We start from the raw sequence: 26,168 nt of genomic DNA, 5'->3' as shown, positions 1-26,168 counted from the left end.
GTCTCCAAAGGATTGAGAGTTTTGCTGATTATGACCACAAATAACAAAAGTCACCGTCAACCTGAAAAAGCAACACTGCAAGTTTTGCATTGTAGAATTTTTTGCCATCACAGACAACAATCATTGTTAAGATGCCGTTTTTGTATCAGTCAATGAAAACATAGTAAAACTCTGTTTATTTGAAAAGAAGACTCCACATAACCTGAAGAGTATTATTAAAGAGCGGCATACCGCTTACCTACAGTAACTGAAACTAACGGATCCCAACATGCTGCTAACCTAGATCCTTGAAAGAAGAGTTCGCAGGCCCACAGATACCCAAAAATCCTTTACACTTTATACTAATTTCACCAAATAATTCTTTCTTTTATGCATCTAACTTAACATGAGCCAAAGATAGGTGTTACCTAATATCAGGTAAATACAACAATTTATAAATATTACTTTGTGAGGAAGAACATAGGTATGATGTTACTAAGTTGATACAACACACAAGTGGGACTAAACTTCCCAGAATGTTATCTACTACAAAACTGTGCATTGAAGGTGCCACTGGTTCTGGAGGAGTTAGTGAAAAAACAAATACCAGAACAGAGGTATATAGTACATATTGAAGTAAGTTCACACACAAATACACCATTAGCAAACCAGGTACACTATGAATGATACTGTTGTGAGGCTACACAAAAAGTAATGACTTCTTGGAATTATAAGTTTGGGGAAATATCAGTATCTATAAGAAAGAAGACAGATGTGTATAAGAAGGTCTGACTTAATGTGCTTGGTAATGAGAAAAGAGATTTGAAAAACAAGTATGATTTTTTAAATTTTATTTATTTATTTTATATATTTATTCCTTCTACTATAGTTGCAGGTAGGAAGTGAAAATTAACAACTCTCAGTCAAAAATTAGAAAGGCGGGGCTCCTGGGTGGCTCGGTGGGTTAAAGCCTCTGCCTTTGGCTCAGGTCATGATCTCAGGGTCCTGGGATCGAGCCCCGCGTCAGGCTCTCTGCTTGGCGGGGAGCCTGCTTCCCCCCCACCCTCCCACCCCCCGCCTGCCTCTCTGCCTGCTTGTGATCTCTCTCTCCGTGTCAAATAAATAAAATCTTAAAAACAAAAAAAAATTAGAAAGGCACTAGACTTTTTTTTTTTAATATTTTATTTATTTATTCGACAGAGAGAGAGATCACAAGTAGGCAGAGAGGCAGGCAGAGAGAGAGAGAGAGGAGGGGAAGCAGGCTTCCTGCTGAGCAGAAAGCCCGATGCGGGGCTCGATCCCAGGACCCTGGGATCATGACCTGAGCCGAAGGCAGAGGCTTTAACCCACTGAGCCACCCAGGTGCCCCAAAAGGCACTAGACTTTTAAACGAAGGGCCATGTATGAAAAATGCTAGCATACATCAAAAAATAGGAAAGATAAAATATTTTAAAGTAGAAAGCAAGAAACAATAAATGTACTCATTAATACTGAAGATAAATAACACGTCAGTAATATTCTATTTTATATATTGAATTTAAACCAAAGCGCAGTTCGCCCATAAGGACTGTCAAAAGTTTCATGGTCAAGAATTCTCTTATTCAGGGAGGTTTCAGAAATGTGGTGGTTCAGAAACTACTATGGTTGAGATAGCATTGCTGTAACAGAAGTTTCACCTATCTTATTTCTAAGTTAATGTTCAAGGGCATTTTACCAAGGAAAAAACAACAGCTTTTCAAGCTATTTTTTCTATAATCAATCTAAAGTCAATCTAATTTGGGGTGGAGGTCATAAGAGAAACGGAAGAAACTCTGTTTCATATCCAATTCATACATCATTATCAGTGATTGCGGGCAAACATCATTCTATAGCCAGACCCTGAGTTGAAGATTATCAGGTCATCGGCCGTGATATATGAAACAGGGTAAAGATGTTTGTTTTTCATGACTTAGGCTGACCTTAAAAAAAATGAAAGTCAAAAAACTTTGTTTTGGTAATTAAATACACTATAGAAGACAAAAATTTTTTAACATCATAAATACATTAAGATATATATCTGCAGTTCTTGAAAACATTTCCCAATGGCAAAAGAGTGAAAGCAATACAAGAGCCGATAAAGAGCATTTTTATAGTTATCACTAATTATTTCAATATAAAGCAAATTTAATGGTTAATAATTACGAAAAGTATACTTAGAGCTTACATCTACTACCAAAGCCTCTCCTTTGGAAAAGGTGGATTGATTTATCTTTTCTGATATAACAAGTTACCAAATTGAGGAGGCAGGGTGCCTAAAATATCAATGTGTGTCATGGTTCAATACGAGTTTATCTAAGAAAAAAGAAAAACAATCAGACTTAAACTTCCTATTTGCTGGCCTCTCACCCCACCAAGAAAGTATGCTCCTTGAGGAAAGAAACTGTGCCTCATTCTGCTTGTATGCCTAGTGCCAAATTTGTCTATTGCCTGTAGACAGAAGACAGGCAATAAATAATCGTTGTGAGGATGAATGGGGTGAAAAAAGTCTAAAAGGACATAGGATTTTCACTTTTTAAGAACACATCCCCTTTCCAAACTAAACAGGCTTCAGAATTAGACTTCTGGACAGGACAACATAACTGGAACTACATTAGTTTTCCCACCATCAACTACTGCACAAGTGAACAAATAATGTAAGGCAACTTTTTCTGGCATTAAACAATAGGTGAAACACTGTGATTCCTGAGAGAAGGGAAACACATGAGATAAGCCCCATGACCACCTCAGCTCTCTGCCTGGCAATATTTCTTAATTATGGTGCTTTGAGCTGAAGTCCAAGCAGGGCAAGGGTAAGGTTGAGGAAAAGGTACTCCAAGAAAGGAAACAGCCCATGCAGAGGACAGCAGTCCACTGAGCTAAGGAGGGAGAAATTAAGAATTTAAGTTGCTGACATCTTGTGTTGCAAGGCCCCAAAGAAAAACATCTGTGCAGAGAGGTCCTGGTATGGAACTTCTCTAAGAGTCCTTGGCTGTGGTCTGCATTGTACATGCCAAAGGCAAGATGAAACTTACTGGAGAACTGCTAAAGGATTTAAGAATGGAATAAAGGGGCACCTGGGTGGCTCAGTCTTCAGGTAAACCGTATGCCTTCAGCTCAGGTCATAATCCATCAGGCATTCTGCTTCTCCCTCTTCCCCTGTTCTCTCTCTCTCAAATAAATAAATAAAATCTTAAAAAAAAAAAAAAAAAAAGGCTGGAACAGAGATACCTAGAGGTCAAACAGTGCTGAGGACAATGGAAATCCTAGGGTCAGTCACAACGGTGAAACAATAAAATACCTCATGGGCTCTCTGCTCAGCAGGGAGCCTGCTTCTCCCCCCGCCCTGCCCTCTCTGCCTACTTGTGATCTGTCAAAATAAAATACCTCATTAGCACTTTGGGCATCCAGCTAAGACACCCCAAAGGCCAAGCCCTTGGTGTAGAAACCATATCTGAGAGTAACACCTACTCTAGATCTGCTCTAAGGAACCCAAAAATAAGCCCTACAAGATGGGGAAGAGGGCAAAGGTTGGGAGGTAGGAGTCCTCTAAATTAGATGCACTCAGAAACACCCTCAGAAACACCCTAAGCTCTCCACAGATACCGTCTAATGAAGCATAAGACCAAACCTAAACAAGGTAAAGGTAATATGTCAGTAAATGAATTATCTAGAAAAAAGAAAAAAACATATCAACATTTCTCATCTGAAGATAACAGAATTCAAATCTTTCTAACATACTATCTACCAAGTCCAGTAAACAAGTCAGAAAGCAATCAGCAGAAACTGATCCCAAGATGGCCCGGATGTTGGATTTAACAGATGAACTAAAGCAACTAGTATAAATATGCTTTAAAAATTTAAGGGAAGGGGGCATCTGGGTGGCTCAGTAGGTTAAGCCTCTGCCTTAGGCTTAGGTCATGATCCCAGGGTCCTAGGATGGAGCCCCGCATCGGGCTCTCTGCTTGGCAGGGAGCCTGCTTCTCCCCTCTCTCTCTGCCTGCCTCTCTGACTACTTGTGATCTTTGTCTGTTAAATAAATAAATAAAATCTTTTAAAAAATTTTAAGAGAAATATGTTCAAAGACTTTACTTTCAATATATATGGTATATAGATAGATACCCACAGAAAACGTCAGCAGAAAAATGAAGTTATTAAGGAAAAAAAATTTCTAGAACTGAAAAAAAGAAATGGATGGGCTTAACAGAAGATGAGACAGAGGAGAAGAGTCAGTGAACTTGAATCAATATAAATCATCCAATAAAAGAACTGAGAGAGTACGGCGCCTGGCTGGCTCAATCAGAATAGTATGCAATTATGGATCTTGGGGTGCTGAGTTTGAGCCTCACGATGGGTGTAGAGATTACTTAAATAAAAACAAAGAAGGAACTGAGGAAAAAAAGACTGCTGGAAAATTAACTGTGCATCAGGAACCTGTGGGTCAAAATCACATAGTCCAACACACATGCAATTAAAAGTCCCAAAGGAGGGGCGGCTGGGTGGCTCAGTGGGTTAGGCCACTGCCTTCGGCTCAGGTCATGATCCCAGGTCCTGGGTTCAAGCCCCGCATCGGGCTTTCTGCTCGGTGGGGAGCCTGCTTCCTCCTCTCTCTCTGCCTGCCTCTCTGCCTACTTGTGATTTCTCTCTGTCAAATAAATAAATAAAATCTTTAAAAAAAAAAAAAAAAAGAAAAAAAAAAGAAAAGTCCCAAAGGAGAAGAGAGTAAGAATGGGACAGAAAAAATATATTCTAAGAAATAATGGCTGAAATATTCCAAAATTTGATTTTAAAAACAAAAAGAAAGGCCACATTGACGTAGAGATCCCAGAAAATCAGCAAACCAGTGCTTTAAAAGAAGTCACTATACTTCTTATGATTTCACATTATATGTAAATTAATGATGATTATATGAACCTACCTGAAAGTTCTTTGGAAGAATTTCCATGATTATAAAAGGGGCAAATAAACCAGCCACTGAAATCAACTTAACAGCTTATTAGCAGTTTAATTTTCTTTCAGGGCTCCTTTGTACACTTAAAATCTACCATTTCACCATATCCTTCAAGATTCTACAATAATAAATTAATTAATCCAGTCATTCAACAGTACCAGGGATTGCACCAAGCACAAGGGTTATAGCAGTCAACTCAAGAGACAAGGTATTTGCTTTCATGAAACTTCCCTTCTAGTCAGAGAGATGGATAATCAACCAACATAGATAAATAAAATAAGTTCTCATAAAAATACTGTGAAAGAAATTAACAGAGTAGGGGCACCTGGGTGGCTCAGTGGGTTAAGCCTTTGCCTTCGGCTCAGATCACGATCTCAGGGTCGTGGGATCAAGCCCCGCATTGGGCTCTCTGCTCAGCAGGAAGCCTGCTTCCCTTCCTCCCTCTCTTCCTGCCTCTCTCCCGACTTGCGATCTCTGTCTGTCAAATAAATAAATAAAATATTTTTTAAAAAAAAGAAATTAGGGGCGCCTGGGTGGCTCAGCGGGTTAAGCCGCTGCCTTCGGCTCAGGTCATGATCTCAGGGTCCTGGGATCGAGCCCCACATCGGGCTCTCTGCTCAGAAGCCTGCTTCTTCCTCTCTCTCTGCCTGCCTCTCTGCCTACTTGTGATCTCTCTCTGTCAAATGAATAAATAAAATCTTTAAATAAATAAATAAATAAATAAAATAAATAAATAAAAAAATAAAAAAAGAAATTAACAGAGTAAAATAATAAACAGGTGTGCTACTTTATACAAGTATAAATTATTCAAGTGTGCTACTTTAGAAAAGGGGATAGAAGTCATCTCTGAAACAAAGACAGCTGAGGAGAGAAATGAAAGATAAAAAGCAGTAGGTCACATGAAGAGATGGAGGAGGAGCAGTGGAAACAGAAGAAACAGGAACATAAAGGCTGTGAGGAGCCAAGAGCTGGGTATGTTTGAGGAACACCAAGATGGCCCCTGTGACTGAAGTGTAAAGTTAAGGAGAGGAAATAAAGCCAGGGAGGTCTCAGGAAGAAGTCAAATTTTGTAAGGCATGGTCAGAAGTTTTAATTAATTTGCTGACTGATTTGTTTGTTCATTTATTTATATCCTAAGGAAACAATTAATTTTCAGCTAGAGCTACTCAAAGGAAAACAGTTCTCTTCAGACTCACCTTGTGAGCTTCTCCCCCTCACTTTTCTGTGTTCTAGCCATACTCCTTTTGCTTTGTTTCAATGGTTCTTTCCATGCTTTTAGAATTCAACAACTAAGAAAAATTTTCACTGACCAGCCCAACTTAAGCAGGTCCCCCTATTATTTTCTATCATACAATAATGTCCCATTCCTCTCTATCATTAATAAACTGCAATTATAATTTACATGTATACTTGCTATAAATTCCACACCAGATTATAAACCTCACTCACTACTATGTATCCCTAGCACTTGGCAAAGTGCCTGACATATAAGAGCCACTCAGTAGATATTAGCAAGATAGATGACAGAAGACAGAAGAGGATTTATGCTGACTGGTCACTTCAAACATACACCACCGCAAATACTAAAAGAATAGAAATGAGCAGGTGGGAAAAAAGCCACTTGAGATTAACACTAAGCAGGATTCTCAAATTGACTAATCAGATCTTTGCTATTATACAAGAAAGATAAACCTGCCCATGATTGATATTAAAACAGAAACAATAAGATTCAAGTAATGAAATCTAGATAAGTATTTATTTGGAACTTGTAAATTAAATGAGATATTCTCATAATGAGTTATTTTACTGCTGTAATCAAAATTTAAACAATAACCTATAAACACATAAAAAGATCAACATCATTAGTCGTGAGGGAAATGCAAATCAAAACCATGAGATGCCATTTCACACCCATTAGGATGATGGATATAATCAAAAGGATGGATAAGTATTGACAAGGATATGGAGAAACTGAAACCATCATCCATTGCTGGAAGGAATATAAAATTGTATAGCCACTTTACAAGTCCAGTAGTTCCTCAAAAACATAAACATAGGGTTATCACATGACCCAACTATTCTACTCCTAGAAATTTCCACAAAAAAACAAAAAACATATATCCACACAAAAACATTTACACAAACGATTTTGGCAGGGTTATTCATAATAGTCAAGAAGAAGAAACAACCCAAATGTTCATCAGTTGAAGAATGGATAAACAAAAGGTGGTACATCTACACTACTGAATATTATTCAGCCATAAAAAGGAATAAAGTACTGATATATGCTACAACATAAACGTTGAAAACTTTATGCTAAATGAAAAAAGCCAGACATAAAAGGCCACATATTGTGTGATTACAGGAAATGTCAAGAAGCAATTCCGTAGAAACAAAGGAGTTTCATAGTTGTCAGGGGCGAGAGGGAAGGAGTGGGGAGTGACAGCTACCACATGCAGGGGCCCCTATAACTGATAGTCTCTTTACATTTTGTACTATCTTCCAGGCTACCTCTCCTCTTTCAAGTCAGAAGTGTTTCTATCACATCTTTCTTTTAAAACTTTGCGGGTTTCTGTGAATCTTCATAGGGTTCTCTTTAATAGACAAAAACTACACTCACGAAGCTCTTTGAGATAAGCTCTTCTCTGCCCTGGGCTTCTGCTGAGCAACACCCCTAAGCTTCTTAAAGTCCCACTTTTTGAGTGTGCCTATAAATCATACCCTAAAAACTTTAGAGAAACTTTCATCTCCCTGAATACTACTATGAGGCACCACCTTTATCACATACGGATTTTTTTAAGATTTTATTTATTTGTCAGAGAGACAGAGAGCACAAGCAGGCAGAGTGGCAGGCAGAGGCAGAGAGAGAAGCAGGCTCACTGCTGAGCAAGACACTGGATGCAGAACTTGATCCCAGGACCCTGGGATCATGACCCAGAAGAAGGCAGCAGCTTAACTGACTGAGCCACCCAGGCGTCCCTATCACACACAGATTTTAACAGATCAGTCATACAGGAGACTTCACTTGGATACCAGATTTTCCTGATAGTGCCCTGGATTTGATATTTGCTTGTAAATCTTAATTTAAGTCTTCTAAGTTTAAGCCTTTTGCTCTTAGTGGAAGCTGAGAACTTTCAAAACCATCAAGTCCAGGCTCTATTTAAAGACTTTCTTTTAGTTACCTCTCTACCCTCACTTTTTTTCTCAAAGTGTTTTCTGGCTTACTCCCCTAGAAAATCATCACCTTGAATGTAGTGACCAGAATTTTGGCTCATCGGCATTAATTAAAATATCAACCATGGTGGTGGGGGTGGTGGGGACACAGATGGGACTTGGTAAGAGTGGTAAGAGGTGTTAGAGTAACCGATTAGCAGTTTTTAAAGGAAAAATTAATTTAGATCCAAACTTTCCACCACACAATGACCAAAAAATAAAAAACAAAAATTTAAAAAACCAGAATTGCACATTTATCAGATTTTAGTAGAAAAATATTCTAAACCTTAATGCCATAGATACAATCACAAAGTAAAAGATAAAGGGATTACAACAGATACATATACAACAGAACTGAAAAAGTAAAAAGGAAACAAGTGCTCAGAAAAACAATAATTTTCACCAAACATAAAAATGAGCTTATGAATATAAAGAACTCATAAAAATTAGTAAGGAGAACATGAAGAATCTTATAGATGAGTACATGAATAAATTCATAAGTATGAGAAATAAATAGATATGGGAAAACATATAAACATGGTAGTATTTCTTAAATTAGCAAATACGCAAATGGTGTCCTTGTGATGATTTACCAACTTTTCAATGATTTAATAAGGTTAATATGCTTATTTTTTATTTACTAATCCTTCAAGTGAAAATCTGTTGTGTGGAAAAATTTCATAGTTATTTTTTTTCAAACATGAAGTGACTAGTAATAAAACAAAAAGTCTAAATGTCTAATATTATGATATAATACCTTCAGTAGGTAAAATAATATCTAAAACTGTAACTATTAAGACAGTATTGTAATGTAAAAAAAATTCTTAGAGCAGATTAAATGAAAAAAAAGTAAATTGGATATATGTATGATACATTATATAACATGTGAAGTGCCAGGGCGCCTGGGTGGCTCAGTGGGTTAAAGCCTCTGCCTTCAGCTCAGGTCATGATCCCAGGGTCCTGGAATAGAACCCCGTATCGGGCTCTCTGCTTGGCAGGGAGCCTGCTTCCCTTCCTCTCTCTCTGACTGCCTCTCTGCCTACTTGTGATCTCTATCAAATAAATAAATAAAATCTTTTAAAAAATAAAATAAAATAAAATAAAATAAAATAAAATAAAATGTGAAGTGCCTCTTTAAATTATAAAATATCTATATGAATTTCTGTATACACTACATAAAATACCTACCCATAAGGGATTGCAGGGAATTCTTAGAGATACAAATGTGTAGGATAAGGGACAATTTTTTTTCTTCTTCAAATCTGCTTTGTTTATACAATAAAGAAAAGTGAAATTTGTGCTATCTATGCTATTAATACAGACACCTCCTTTTCAGCACATATCTGCTTGTCTGTCTCACTATTAACAATTTTTTCAACTACATTATCATATTTCAAAAATTTATATGGTGGTATTTGGAGATTGGCTTATTCCAAAGTCTACAAATTTTTTTATCACAAGATGATACTTCTGCTGTTGTGACAAGGCCACAGTCTTCAAGCTCACTTTAATATCAGCCTTTAAACAGAATTTCAGCCCAAAGAACAATTCAAAATTACATTTAAATACCGTAAGACAGAAATTTCTATATAATACCTGTGTGAGGACTCAATCTTTTTACAGCACTTCCCTATAATAAGATTTCAGATCCTGTGTTACAACCTATAATACAGAAGCATATAGGAAAGACTACAGAATTAGTAAAGTAACACTGTAGGGGCAGACAGATGATTCAAATGTCTGGAACACAGTCCTGCTTCCTCATTATGATCAAAGAGATCTGCTATGTGCAGAAAAAACCAGACCTCTGAAGTCATCTTTCAGGGGATAAAAAAGTAAGCATTTATCTATCCATTAGTTTGTGTTCTGTAACAACGAACAAATACATTCTACTGAGGGTCACAAACTGAACAGCTTATCATATCCCATGTGTTTTATTTGGTCCACACAGTTTTATTTGGTTTTGTTCATTTGTTTTGTTTTATAGTTGAGGCAACATTTAAAAATTGGGAATTTTCACATTAAAAGATATATATATTCATATTCGGTACTTAGCAATTTGGCAACACTGGGTCAGAGCAGGTAGTGGCTGTCCCTTTATACTGGGTTTCACTTTCCTCAATAGCCTCTAACATTCTCTAAGCCTCAGCACTTACAGTCCACCTACTGGACCCATTAAGCCTTATTATCTGATTTATTTTCTCCAGAATAATTACCTATGACCAGTTTTATAGGTTTAAATAAACATGTTTACCTTTCCTCCTCCACAACTATATTGATCTTGTCAACCAGCCTTATACACATTCACACTATTTTCCCATTGCAAAAAAAAGAATGCAAAGCCCATAATCCTCTTTCCATGGTCACTACTCTACAAACAGCCATTCATCAGCCAGATTTTCCTTTCTTCCAAAAAACACAACTGGGCCTATAGGCAGAAGCTGTTAACAAGAACCTTAGTGCTCTTTCTTGTCCTTCTATTTCCTGTCCAAGTTTTCACTGACTCTAAAGACATTTCCTTAGACTGTTTAATTAGTATCATTTGTTCATTTTCTCATGTCTCAGTAAGATTAGGCTTCAGCTACAGACAATGACAAATCTTGAGAGACTTAAATTCCAAAACAATAAACTGCATACATACTTTCTGCCTGGCCATACTGGAGCTATGTACAGTGACCTGCTTCACATTCAACAGTCACCAACGACTACAACTCAATTTCCTCCCAATCCAACAACAACAAAAAAACCTTACACTCTTCAGTGTTTACAGATTTTTGGTACTTTCACATAACTAATCCCAGCAAAGTCTTTACTGGAAATTAATTTCTATTCAACTAAATTTGGGAAAGAATTTATAATTTAAGTGTATGTGTTTATTGTCATTGCCAATCATATCCTAGAAGCCTATTAATGTGTTTTACGGCAAAATATTTCAGCAACCTAATCATTATGGCAAGGGTGAAGAATTTTTTACTTTTGAAGGAATATTATTATTAAACCACACCTATGTATCTATACACAGTACAGGCACTAAACTAAAACTTATTTCTTTTCCTGAGTAAGGTGGTAATACCAACTTCCTTTGATTTAGAAGCGTTTCCACAATTCAAGTGATACTGAGCAGAGAAACAGTGATTTGTACATATCATCAAATAAAACTAATTTCTACATGATACTAGATGGCCATATATACAAAAAGTTTAAGATATTTTGAAGAACAGAAGAGGAAGAAAGGAAGGAGGAAGAAAAAGTAACTACTTCATGGGTGCAAATAACTAGGACCAGACATTTCAGCAGCATGGAACTCTAAGTCCCCTTGTATTCTTGTGGTATCATACTTAGTATGTACAAACATCATAATATCTCTCAATCAGAATCTTCAAGTAACATGTGTTCACATGAGCATCAGTAATAACCTGCACAAGATACTGTATGGGGAACAAGGAAAATTAAATCACCTCTTGCAAATATATAGCATTCTTTTAAAACACCATTAGCATTCTTGGCAGATGCTTAAGATTATTGCCTACTCATCCATCCAAGACTTTGTTCTAAAATCAATGAACAGGTAGGGGCGCCTGGGTGGCTCAGTGGTTAAGCATCTGCCTTTGGCTCAGGTCATGATCCCAAGGTCCTGGGATCAAGTACTGTATCCGCTCAGTGGGGAGCCTGCTTCTCTCTCTCCCACTCCGCCTGCTTGTGTTTCCTCTCTCACTGTATCTCTGTCTGTCAAATAAATAAAGTCTTCAATAAAAACAAATCAAATCAAATCAATGAACAGGTAACAAACATTATATGAGGTAGAAATGATGAAACATACTAAAAATGAAATAAAAGGCAAACTCATTACAATGTAGAGACCTTAACTGGATCCTGATTTCAACAATCTAAAGAATACACATAAATATATTTTTATGACAATCAGGGAAATTCAAAAACCAATTGGATGTATGATGACACTGATGAATTACTGTTATCTTTAAAAGCAATAATAGCATTGTGATAGTTTTTTAAAGAAACATATTTATCCTTTGCAGATACATACACAAATGTTTACGTGTGTTAAATTATATGATGAATGAAGTTTTCCTTCAAAATAAAAGAGTGGAGACAATAAATGAAACAAGATTTGCCCTAAGTTGAAAACTACTGAAGTTCAGTGTCAGGTACATGGCAATTTATTTCCTTTTGTCTTTATATTTAAGACTGCTACAAATTTTGAAGAGAATTTCAAATGGGAATTCCAAAAACACTTTGCATATCTGAAATATTCCTAATATGCATAAAATGTGAATTTTTAAAAATATATCAGAATAAAAATTTAACTGAACATTCTTACTTAATAATATAATTTAAAGTTACATTTTATATATTAATTAAAAATCCTTTAAAACCTAAAGAAACAGAGAGGGAGAAGAGACAAGAAAGTAGATGAATCTACAGGAGAATAGTAACAGTAATTAGGACCAAACTCACCTTCATAATACTTTGTGCCTCTTACAGAACTTATTACAGTATGTCTTGAATTGTTATTTTAATAACCTCATTAGATGGTAAGCCCTTGATAGCAGGAACTAAGCCTAACAAAGAATATAGAACCCTGATAATCGCCTAATCAAGTGAGGACAATAAGGAAAATTCTGCTGTAACTTCTACCATCTCAGCAAAGCTAATTGGCTAAGCTGGTGATTCTCTGCTCCCTCCCTCTCTACACCCTATGGGAACCCCCTAGTACTGCATGTTAGAGCAACGGAGACAAATGCTTCAAAGACAGAAGAGCACTATTGCTCAGTTAAAGATGCATGAACAGCTGAACTCTCCAATACAGAAGCCACTAGCCACAAGTAGCTGTTTACATTTAAATTAATTAAAATTATAAATCAAAACCACAATATCACCTTGCACCTGTCAGAATGGTTAAAATCAAAAACACAAGAAACAACAAGGTTGACGAGGATGTGGAGAAAAAGGAACCCTTGAGCACTTTTGGTGGGAATGCAAACTGGTGCAGCCACTGTGGAAAACAGTATGGAGGTTCCTCAAAAAATTAAAAATAGAATTACCATATAATTCAGTAACTCCATTACTGGGTCTTTACCCAAAGAATACAAAAACAATAATTCAAAAAGATACATGCACCCCGATGTTTATTACAGCATTATTTACAATAGCCAAATTATGGAAGCAACCTAAAATGTCCATCAATACATGAATGCATAAAGATGTGGTATAGACATACATATAATCGAATATAACTCAGCCATAAAAAAAGAATGAAATCCTGCTATTTGCAACAACATGGATGAATCTAGAGAGTATAATGCTAAGCAAAATAAGTCAGTAGGGAAAGACAAATACCATATGATATCACTCATATGTGGAATTTAAGAAACAAAACAAATGAACAAGGAGAAATAAAGAAAAACAAACCCAGAAACAGACTCTCAACTATAGAGAACAAACTAATGGCTACCAGGGGGTAGATGGGCGGGGGAATGGGTGAAACAGGTGATGGGGATTAAGAGTACACTTATCGGGGCGCCTGGGTGGCTCAGTGGGTTAAGCCGCTGCCTTCGGCTCAGGTCATGATCTCAGGGTCCTGGGATCGAGTCCCACATCGGGCTCTCTGCTCAGCAGGGAGCCTGCTTCCCTCTCTCTCTCTCTCTGCCTGCCTCTCTGTCTACTTGTGATCTCTTTCTGTCAAATAAATAAAATCTTTAAAAAAAAAAAAAAAAAAGAGTACACTTATCAACATGAGCACTAAGTCATGTATAGAACTGTTGAATCACTATATTGTACATATGAAACCAATATAAATCACTGTGTGTTAACTATACTGGATTTAAAATAAAAGAAAATTTAAATATTTAAATTAATTAAAATTAATTTATTAAAATTTGAATACCTCAATCAAACTAGCCACATTTGTAGTGCTCAAGAACCATACATAGCTAATAATTATCATACTGGACAGTGTATATATAGGACATTTCCAAGTCCTATGAGACAGCGTTGGTCTAGAGTTTAGAATTTAACTGAATTGGAGTTTAATCTAGAATAATAGGCACATCTGTCTGAGATACAAGCATGCCTGGCAATGGTGACAGGGGACCAGGCCACCAGTTGTGGCTCCTATGGCTTGGAGTTAAGTGTTAAGGACAGAAAGGAAATGAATAATTCTAAAACCTGCAGAAGTACTGTGGTTCCCAACAAGAAAAAGAAAGCAGAATCATAATGATCTGGTATTACACCAGCATTCAGCAGGGACCAGAGCTCAAGGATAAAGAATAAGAATGAGCAAAACAGGGGTGCCTGGGTGGCTCAGGGGGTTAAAGTCTCTGCCTTCGGCTTGGGTCATGATCCTGGGATCGAGCCCCCGCATTGGGCTCTCTGCTCAGCAGGGAGCCTGCTTCCTCCTCTCTCTCTGCCTATTCTCTGCCTATTTCTGATCTCTGTCTGTCAAATAAATAAAATCTTAAAAAAAAAAAAAAGAAAAGAAAAGAAAAGAAATGCTATCTCTGGAAAATTTCTTAAAAAAATAAAAAAAAAGAATGAACAAAACACCCCACTTTGGAAAGCAGAGCTCAAAATGTCTGGAGCACACAGGAATGGTAGAAGGGCTTTCCTCCCTTCAATCTAAACAGGTATCAGCATTGTCTCTCTAAGACTCCAGCTGAGACAGTGAAAAGAAAAACCAGAAGCTCTGAAGGAAGGGCCTCCTTCAAGAGGCCATATTATAGTGCTGGAGAAGCCTATACGAGCAAAAATCTAAGAAAACAAGGATGACACTTTCTATAATTTCTATGGAGACAGTTTATAGTGCTGAAGAAACAAGCTCCTCCATTTCCTAAGTTAAAGGGAAAAAGAAGTAATCTGGGAAAGCATCCTGAGTAACAAAATATTTTTGAAAAAGAAGAAATCAAAGAACTGAAAAAGGTCTTTGACCCATATAAAACTTCTAAACAAAATCAAAATTTAGTTCAGGCAGGAGTACATTAAGTGCAGTCCAAAGCCCCAGATAAAGACTTCATGAAGGCATGAACTCAATGTAGGATTCTCATTTGAAACAAATACAGCAAACCTACACATAAATATAAGTAATAACTCTAACTAGGAATAGTAAGTTCTAACTAAGAATAGTAAATAATGATCATCGTATAATGCAACATTCATTAAAGAATATATTTTTAAAAGAGGAACTTTTAAAAATGTAATTATCCTACTGAATGTTCTTTTAGGAAAATGCCTAACATGACTATGTATTCTGGGAAACTACTGCAGACAAGTTCTACACCAAATGCAAATCGCAGTGAGCTGAGTTTTACATCTATAAGCTAGAAATATACTTTCATTTTAAAGCTCCAATTTTGACAGTAATCATCACAGTTAGTGAGGCTAAAGTGGACAATTCAACCGCAGGCTATCCATCTCCTCTTCTTACAGCATCAGGATAGCAATTTCTGAGAACGTCAGAGATCACCTATGTATTCTATTAGTACATTTGATTTATATATGAAATTTTAACTGTATCTATGGTTTTTAAGTTCTACATGTACTCTATTCTCCATTACGAACTTTATTTTTCTGTATAATTCAACAACAAAATAATATTTTTGTTGTATACTAGTATGTATAAAACTTTTTTTTAATACATTTAAAACATTCATAAGCCATTTATCTACCATAGTATTTCTCTGGTCCTGTGGTTACACTGACATCTGGTGGTACCAGGAAAGAATCAGACTGCAATGACAAGGGATTCTCTCTCTCTCTCTCTCTTTTTTTTTTTTTTGGCTAATTTATTCGATATGACTTCAGAGCTTATGTTTTTCCAAGGCTTTATCTATACCCGAGAGCAAAATTAATAAAATACTATACTAACTCCAATGACAGCAAATATTAGTTAAAATCAGTAACTACAGAAAACTACTGAACACATTTTGAACACATTTGAACTATAGAAAACTACTAAACACATTCTTGAAATAATTCACTTTGGTAACATGACTGGGAAGGATGTAGAATTATTTCAAGAATGTCACTGGCTGGGGCGCCTGCATGGCTCAGTGGGTTAAAGCCTCTACCTTGGGCTCAGGTCATGATCTCAAGGTCCTGGGATCTAGCCTCACATCAGGCTCTCTGCTCAGCGGAGAGTCTGCTTTCCCCCCCCACCGCCTGCCTCTCTGCCTACTTGTGATCTCTGTCTGTCAAGTAAATAAATGAAATCTTAAAAAAAAAAAAAAAAAAAGAATGTCACTGGCTAAGTAGGACTGCCCACAATTATTTATCTCATAATTAAAGTTTATACTCAGAATGGTTATAAAGTAAGACTTTACACCAAGGATAAAGGCATCATTTCAAACCATTTTCTCTGTATATTTGGATAGAGTTCCATACTGTCTCTTGGCCATGAATGTTTAGTTTGAAATAGAGTGTTGTACTGATATTTAGAAACATTTCTAAACATTTAGAAAAATTTAGAAAAAGTGTAACTTCATAATAATAATGAAGTTACACTTCTTTTTTTAATTTTTTTTTTTTAATATTTATTTATTTGACAGAGAGACACAGCGAGAGAGGGAACACAAGCAGGGGGAGTGAGAGAGGGAGAAGCAGGCTTCCCACCAAGCCGGGAGCCCGATGCGGGGCTCGATCCCAGAACCCCGGGATCATGACCCGAGCCGAAGGCAGATGCTTAACGACTGAGCCACCCAGGTGCCCCTACACTTCTTTTTTTATCAAGTACTTCATGTCTACCCAATGACTAAAGCTTAAAGATGTATACTAATGGGAAAAACCACGGGCTCATGGGCAAAGTCCATTACGCTAGGAATATTAACAAAAAAGTTGTGATCAATACCCCAATCTACATGTTGCCACTGACATGTCTCATGGTTTCTGATAAAAAGAAAGAATTCTTTTTTTTTTTAAAGGTGGGGGGTGGCAAAGGGCAGAGGGAAAGAGAGAATCCTAAGCAGGCTCCACACCCAATGAAGAGCCTGACCTGAGGCTTGATCCCACAACCCCAAGATCACAACCTGAACCAAAATCAAGAGTCAGACACTTAACTGACTGAGCCACCTAGGAATCCCCAGAAAGACAGAATTCTGATGGCCAGTTAGACATTGGAGACCATATCTAAGAAAAGACATCTTTCAATCACAAGAAAGTCTTAGACAAAACCCTGAAATTTTACCATCTTATTATATATTGATTATTTTCCCATATCTCTCTTCAGCAACAGAATTAAGACCAACGTTTGATTCAGACAGCATACCCCTAAACTTTTATCTTCTTGAGCTATAACACTGAATTCTACCACTTTCTGTAATTATCCAACTCACATTTTTGAAACATTCATATAACAGTATTCTCCTTATAGGAAAACTACCTCTGTAAGTATGATCTCCATATTATGGCTTAGAGAAACAAATCATTACACTGAAGAGTCCCTGTCAGAGAAAAAGTAGGCAGCAAACTGTCCTTCATTCCAAGGACTCCTATTTATACACGAGCAACACCTCTGTTACTTCTATTTCAGCATACTAACCAATGAAGATCATATACAATTAATTGGACAATGGTAATAACAATTATGAAGAGACAACTACATTAACTATGTATGCAATGATCCAGTTTGACAGCCACACATCCATAATGTACATCAGTGAAACCCAATATTGTTCATAAACTGGCTGTCAATCTGCAAACTGTCCCCAGTCCTCAATAAAGTAAGATTTGACCAGAATATAATTCAGTTATGTCCCTAAGCACACTGTTTAGTTCCGCTGGCATTTTTTGTAAAATGAGACTTCTCTAACAAAAGAAGCAGTGCACTCGCTGATTTACATTCTGGCTCAAGCACCTTGTATCAACAAACTGACATTTTCTGTAGTACTGCTCTATGATATCTAAAGAGAACAGAGATAGCGCTATATGGGTAGGGTAGGGGTTGAGGGGTAGCCCATCTAGGTCTATACTAGAATATTACATTATTGCAAAATACTGAAATCAAGAATATTTGTTCTACTTTAAAAATTATTATGGACTTTTAATTTTATTACTGGGGCATAAAGTAAGCATTTCTACCTTACTCTTCTTAGAAAGCATCCAAAAGCAATTAATCTAAAATCAGCAAAGAAAATTAGAAATAAAAACAAACTCTCCATTTTTAGCAAAACTAGGATCCAGCTAAAACTCCAGACCAAAAATAGGTATAAGAGCTTCCTAAAGAAATGAGGTCAATCCTGGGTACTTAAGGGAAGAAGGGGAGAGATGGCTCAGCTGTACATCTTAGAAAGAGCTAGCAAAGTAAAGTCCTCAAAGGTGAGAGGTTGCTCTGAGTTATGAAAGATAAATTCCCTGCAGAGGGATAGGATTCATGGGCCATCAACAGAACATCCTGGACCCAGCTGAAATCTGAAAGTCAGACGAACAGGGTCTAACAAGGAATCACACAAAGAAACTATACTTGCAACAGCAGTCTGTTGTCACTTCCATAGAAAAGAAGCTACATTACAAAAACCCCACAGCTGCTGCCTGTGCCCAGTGACTGGTAAAATAGCTAAATGAACTCAACAACCAAAAACCCTAGCTAGTCTGGAATGTGGATCTAGCTCCTTTCTCTTAAAAGTCTCCTAAAAATAAATGACCATGCAAAAACTTACATTTCCAGATGAGTTATCACATAGGAACAAGCACAAATCCATACATAGTTACAAAAAAAGGGGCGGGGGGGGAGAAAATGTCAAGAAAAACTATTAGTAGACAAAACAAAAACCAAAACCAAAAAACCCCCTCTTACCACAAAAATATTGCCACAAAGTCAAATGAAAATTGTAACTAAAACTTTTGCTGTAATAATAAAAAAAAAATTAAGGAAAAAAGGCATAACACTGGGATATAGGAGCTCAGGTAAAAGATTTCTAGAAGATAGGAAATTCTGTAACATAAATAATTTAAGAAAGACCCAGAAAAATAGAAATGCTGTTGAAACTGGGAAAAAACACTACAGAGAATAGATATTTCTGAAAACGAACACACAGGATTTTTTAAAAAAAGGAAAAATAAAGTAAAAAAATTTAAGAGGGGATTAGAGAGAAAATAATATAAAAAACAGGATATCCAACATATTAATAACTGGAGCCCAAGAAGACCTCATAATCATAGAAGAGACAAATATTTAAAGATATAATTTCAAAAAGCTTTACTACAATAATAAAGAAAAACTAAATCTATATATTGAAGGAGCACCTGGCTGGCTCAGTCAGAAGCCAGCCTTCTGATGGCCAAGTTGTGGGTTCGAGCCCCAAACTGGGTGTAGAGATAGAAAGACAGATAGATAAATAAATCTACTGAAACTGTACACCATGTCTCAGGGGAAAAAAGTGATCCAAAACAGACACGCAAAAAATACTGTCACAAAAAAAAAGAAAAGAAAATCAGGCTGTCCTTCAACTTTAACTCTAAAACATAATAGATTGCTATTAAAAAAACTTCCTAAAGAAAGGTGACCCAAGGATTATACACTTAATCAAACTGCTGTCCAAATACAAAATCACTATTCAATTATGCACGTGCAAATCTCAGGGAACATTATTTCCATAGGTCCTTTTAGAGGACTCTATGAAGGAAGAATTTAGTTAGCCAAGCAAAGTTGGAAAAGCCATGGTAAAGTAACTGGTGACAAACTTCTAAGCTATTTAACCATAGAACTAAGAATAAAATTAAATGAAGGAATTAAGATGCAGGAACAGGATAGATGTTACCACCACTAACATGCAAATATAACTAACTTTTTGGTGAATACCATACTTTTGATCTGGGAAAAATCAAACTTGATTTTCAAGAACATGCCCTCAAGTATAAAAATGCTCACATTACAATACCTGAAGATGATAATTAATCTGTTTAAAAATCTAAAAGTAACTCCAAAGACAAAGTTTACTTTATAGAATACATATTAAATATACGAATTTGAAACCTCAAAATTGCTAGCATCTCAAAAATTAGCCCTATCAGTGATCACCAATTTGTGAAACTAGTGAAAAGTGAAATATGTTGCGGTTTGTTCAACCCTGGACTATATCAGTGGAGTCAGAGTTAAAGGATATGCCACATGAGCTCAAGTATGACACATTTCACAGTTAACTACTGAAATAGGCAGCCTTACATAACACTTTATAAACTACTTTGTTCTTATTAAGCATTCCTGTTATGCTTAACATTGAAGGTTACACAGGATAAGCAGAGACACAGAAGAACAAAAAATGGAAAATAATCAATCAAAAGCCAAAACTGCATGTTGTGCAGTTTCCATAAAAATTGTTCTATGAAGTCACACTGCATTAGAATCGAGACTCCAATTTATCAGTGTTGATTTATATATAGCAAAATAAAAATAAAACATAAGTCCTATAAAATTAGTTGGGTTTTTACTTAGAATCTACTATATTTATAAATTAGGATATTCTATTTTCAAAGCAATTTGACAAATCTATCCTTAGACTATTTACTATGCATGCATTTATGAGGCAAGAAAAGGGAGTGGGGAGAAAAGGCAAGGATAAAGAAAAGAAACAAGGGGACAGACTCTTTGATAAAATATAAACTTTAAACTGCACGTTAACAAAAAGATGTTCAAGGACAATTTTCATGTGGAAAGAAAAGAAGTTCCCTGAATTTCCCTTCTTGCAAGGTTTTCTTGTTTTGATTCTTACTGCCATCGAACTGAAAAGTTTCCTTTAGAACTCATTTTTATAAAAATCTTGATGAGGGGCACCTAGGTGGCTCAGTCGGTTAAGCATCCAACTCTTGATCTCAGCTCAGGCCTTGATCTCAGGGTTGTGAGATCGAGCCCTGCACTGGGCTCCATGCTGGACACGCAGTTTAATTAAAAAAAAAAAAAAATTAAAATTAAAAAATAAAAATCTTGACAAGTTCTGTGTAGAAAATATGTTCCCATTATAAATGGTGGTGTAGTATATTTTCATACTCAAACATCATGTTTCATCATGTTTCATGTTTTCATATTCAAACATCACAGATATCAATTACTTTTCTAAGTCACCTATCAAGTTTCCATAGTTTTATATTCATTTTCTATCCCTTAACCCTCCAGGTTTATTTTTACAGCCTCCAGCAACAGTCTAGGTGGTAAACTGGGCCACCAGGACAGGTACTACAACATGCATGGCAATATAGCTTCCCTTGAGGGAGAGGAAAACATACTTCAATACTTAAAAGTTTTAGCAAAGAATAGTTTTGAAGAGAACTCAAAAGATGGGGAAGGAAGCTACACCAGATGGGCTTTAAGTTCAGCTGGTCCAGCCACTCTGCTCATCAAGACATTATCATTTGTAGTTTGTTGCAAATCTTGAGGTGTCCGAGATTTGTTTCAATAAACAAATCTTTTCCATTATAGATTGAAACGTGGATCACTATGGTTATTTAAAAGAGGAAGATAGGGTGCCTGGGTGGCTCAGTGGGTTAAGCCGCTGCCTTCGGCTCAGGTCATGATCTCAGGGTCCTGGGATCGAGTCCCGCATCGGGCTCTCTGCTCAGCGGGGAGCCTGCTTCCCTCTCTCTCTCTCTGCCTGCCTCTCCATCTACTTGTGATCTCTCTCTGTCAAATAAATAAATAAAAATCTTTAAAAAAATAAAAAATAAAAGAGGAAGATACAGGTAAGCAAAGCAGACTGCTGACGTTTGTCATATTATTTACAGGGCAAGCAGACGCTGGTGTGCAGATCACCTAACTGAAGAGTCATAGGTCCATCCCTTGACCTTGTGTTCTTGTAAAAGCTAAAGGTATACTTTCTCTTTTTTAAAGAAATACTCTACTTCCAAACCAGGACTTAATACAATTGATACTGTACTTGAGCACATAAAAGTACTATACCTTTTTGAGGTTAACCTCCTTGCTTGAGTCAAATTATTTTTTGTATTAACCAATATAAAACATAATTAGGATAGTCAGTTTGCTGCCAAAGAAACTAAATAAATCCTGTTACTAAAAATAAGTGATTTATAGTAAAGTTTTAAAGTAAAGATTTAAAAGTAAAGATTTAAAAAGTTATTCACTGGTTTGAATTATCTTAACAACTGTTCTTTCAGTAACATAAAAAATTACAAGTTAACGATATACTAAAATAGAAATCACTAAAACTGCATCTCTGATTTTCTCTAAATACTTATATAAGTAAGCACAATACTGAATTAAATAAACAGGACTATTATATTTTGAAACTGTAAAGTAAATTATCAAACTAACATTTCTTAAATCATTCCATGCAATGTTAATGTTCTTTGAGATTTTTTTAAGTGTTCCACAAAGAAAAAGAATATTATGGTCAAATACATTTCAAAATGCCGTTAAAGTTAAAACAAGTGTTGTTTGGGGTGCCTGGGTGGCTCAGTGGGTTAAGTCTCTGCCTTTGGCTCAGGTCATGATCTCAGGATCCTGGGATCGAGCCCCGCATCGGGCTCTCTGTTCGGCGGGGAGCCTGCTTCCTCCTCTCTCAGCCTGCCTTTCTGCCTACTTTTGATCCCTGTCAAATAAATAAATAAAATCTTAAAAAAACAAAAAACAAACAAACAAAAAAAACCCAAGTGTTGTTTTATAACAGGTCTGAGAGACACTTCCATTCACCAAACTATTTATTAAAAGCCACCATACATCAGGCACTTATCTGGGTTTGGAGGTTACAACAGTGAACAAGAGAAATAAAATGCCTGCTCTCATGGAGCATTCTTTCTAGTAGAGAGGACAGTCAATTAACAAAAAAGGAAATAAATACAATACAGTGAGAAGAGCTATGAAGACACAAAAATGGGATAAAAGGGCAGAAGATACTTCTCTCTGGATGGACACATTGAGCTACAAAGCTAATGTTTTTTGTTTTTCTACATTGGGGAATACAATACAGTACATAGTACTTCCCAAACACAGGTTGATCAGGAACCCTTTTGTCAATGAACATCTATTAATTCTATTAATAGCTCATCAAATCAATTCCATAAGTGCTCTTCTAACCAATGTGCAGACATCAGCAGGGTCAAGACTCAAATACAGCTCTTCTGATCCTAAATATAGTGTTTTTATATCTTCTTCATCTATGAAAGCAGAAATAATAGTGCATATCTCAGAATCATCGTGAAAATTATGACATAGTTAATTCATGTAAAACACCTGACATAGGGTTTGGTACATACTCTGCTCAATAAATGTTATAGTTACTATTAATACAGTTACTATGCACATGTCTAGGGGAATAATATTGCCTTCTTTTAATATCTTGAACACTTTATCTCTTTCATAGGACCTAATTATGTTCATTCCTCTATATGGCAGATTTCTTAAAGACAGCAACCCAGGGCGCCTGGGTGGCTCAGTGGGTTAAAGCCTCTGCCTTCGGCTCAGGTCATGATTCCAGGGTCCTGGGATGGAGCACCACATCAGGCTCTCTGCTCAGCGGGGAGCCTGCTTCCTCCTTTCTCTCTGCCTACTTGTGATCTCTGTCAAATAAACAAATAAAATCTTAAAAAAAAAAAAAAAAAAAAAAAAGACAGCAACCCAAACAGAGACTGTACATGGCTAGGCCACAATGAAAGCTTACTAGGTAGTTGTGTACACAATATCCAAAGTGGGTTACATGCGCATGTAAAAACCAAAAAACAAAAAACAAAAACCTTAGCTAAAAAAGCAATCTTCTCTCAAGGAAACATGAACCATATTACAGAAAGGCTTCCATTAAACATCTTCATAATTATACATTTTACCTATTCAAAATACTTTTATAAATTAACATCACCAGTAATGGGTCATATTCTTCCTGATAAGATGTACTAAGACACCATTTCATTTCTTTGATATTCCTGCCAGAAATGCATAACCAGAATTTTATCAAGAAAACACATCAGACAAACCCAAACTGAAAAACATTCTACAAAATAAATGATCTGAATTATTCAAAAATGTTAAACTAAAAAAAAGATTAAAATCATAAAAGATGAAGAGGGAAAATCTATTCCTAATTATAGGAGGCTAAAGAGACATAACAACTAAATTTAACAAATGATCCTCGACTGGATCCTGCACTAATAAATTTTGTTGCTGTTATAAAGTACATTAGTGGAAGAACTGGCAAAATTGAATAAGAGCTGTAGATTAAATAACAAACCTGTATCAACGTTAACTTCCTGATTTTGATCATCATATGGCAGTCATATAAGACAATTTCATTGCTTTTAGGAAACGCATACTACAGTATTTTTAGGTAAAGAAGTATTATGTCTACAATTTCATCTCAAAGGGTTCAGAAAAAATACACGGATAAATACAGAGAAAGAAATAAAATCATAAAATGAACACAGTAAAAAAACAAGATCTGGGGGGGGAAAGTATGAGTCCTTTGTACTGTCAGAACATTTCCAAAAGTCTGAAACTATTTCAAAATAAAATGTCTAAATACAAAAGTAATGGGTGACAAAAAGGAAAGATGGCAAATAATCACATAAAAAGATGTTCAGTATCATTAGCAACCAGGAAAAGTACAAACTAAAACCACAATGTCACTAAAAGCAAAAAAGAAAAATTTGTCAATGGTAACTATTGGTGAGCATATGGGACAACTGAAGCTATCGAACATTACTGGAGGGAGGGAATGCAAGCTGTACAGTCACTTTGTAAGAAACTTCTGAATTGTTTTCCAAATTTAAACATACACTTACCACATGACCCAACAATCCTAGGTATTAATCCAAGAGAAATTAAAATGCACATTCAAACAAATCCTACATGCAAATGTTTGTAGCAATTTACTCACAATCACCAAATACTAAAAACAACTCAAATGTCTATCAACTGGTAAATGGATAAACTGTAGTACATTTATATAATGGAATTCTACTTAGCAACAAAAAGGAATGAATTCTTGTTAACTCAACAATATGAATCCCTAAAGCATTATGCTAAATGAAAGAAGTCAGCCTCAAAGGCTACATGTTGTATTATGCTATATATATTTGTGATATTCTGCAAAAAAGCAAAATACAGGGAGGAAAATAGATTAGAGGTTGTTAGGAGTAAAGTTTTGGGAGAGGTTGATTAAAAATAGGCAGCATGAAATAAAATAGGCAGCATGATGGAATTTGAGGGGGGGAGGTGATGGGACTGTTCTGTGCCTTGACTATTACTGTCATTACACAGTTTTATGCACACATCAAAACTCACAGAACTATACACTAAAAAGAATGACTTTTACTATACATAAATTTTAAGTACATATTATGCTCAAAAGAAATAAAGTACTTTCATAGGCACCTCTTTTTATTCTCAGTCCAATAAAAACTATGTAGGTACCTATACTCTCATACTCTCATTTTACAAGCAAGGAAACTAAACTATAGCAAATAAATGTACATACAAATTACAAATGGTAAGACCAAAATTGCAGTCCAGATACATTGATTCTACACAAATATTTTATTCTCCTAATTTTTCATGTTCTACTAAATTTTATGGGCCACAATGTCCCTAAAGACAAACAGGATCAACGAGAGGGAGGGAAGAAAAAGAAAACAGGTAGTGGAACTGTGCCCTTTAGAATTTGATCTTTAGTCCTTAAGGAATTAAAAATAGTCCACAATTGAAGAAGTCTCAATAGTAATCTATATAGGCAACAAATTAACTGGCATTAAAGAATTAGCTGGTGATTTCTTCCATAAAACCTCAATTTCTTAATACAAAGAAAAAGCAAAAGCAAATAAAACATTTATAAGTAACCTTACAACTACTGCTACAATTTAAGCTATCCAGTCTTCAGAACAATATTGAGAACAATGATGGTGACTAAAATTCAGAACAGATTCTACAACTTTAAACAAATGTTTGAAAATATTTCCAGATGCTATTACCGAAGGATGAAAAACAACAGGGATACCTTTTCAGTTTCAGAATCAAAGAAGTGGCAATATAATATTTGTAAAGGAAAATACTGTAGTACAACAG

The 26,168-nt window shown here is 36.0% G+C and overlaps 1 protein-coding gene across 4 annotated transcripts in view; it reads right to left on the bottom strand.

Moving 5' to 3' along the window:
• The window catches only part of ASB3 (ankyrin repeat and SOCS box containing 3), a 109,818-nt gene that overhangs the window by 43,935 nt on the left and 39,715 nt on the right, over positions 1-26,168 (bottom strand). The window lies entirely within an intron of this gene.

The sequence above is a fragment of the Lutra lutra genome, chromosome 9 (assembly GCF_902655055.1).
Source record: "Lutra lutra chromosome 9, mLutLut1.2, whole genome shotgun sequence".
NCBI classification, from domain to species: domain Eukaryota; kingdom Metazoa; phylum Chordata; class Mammalia; order Carnivora; family Mustelidae; genus Lutra; species Lutra lutra.
This window is presented reverse-complemented; position numbering and strand designations above follow the sequence as displayed.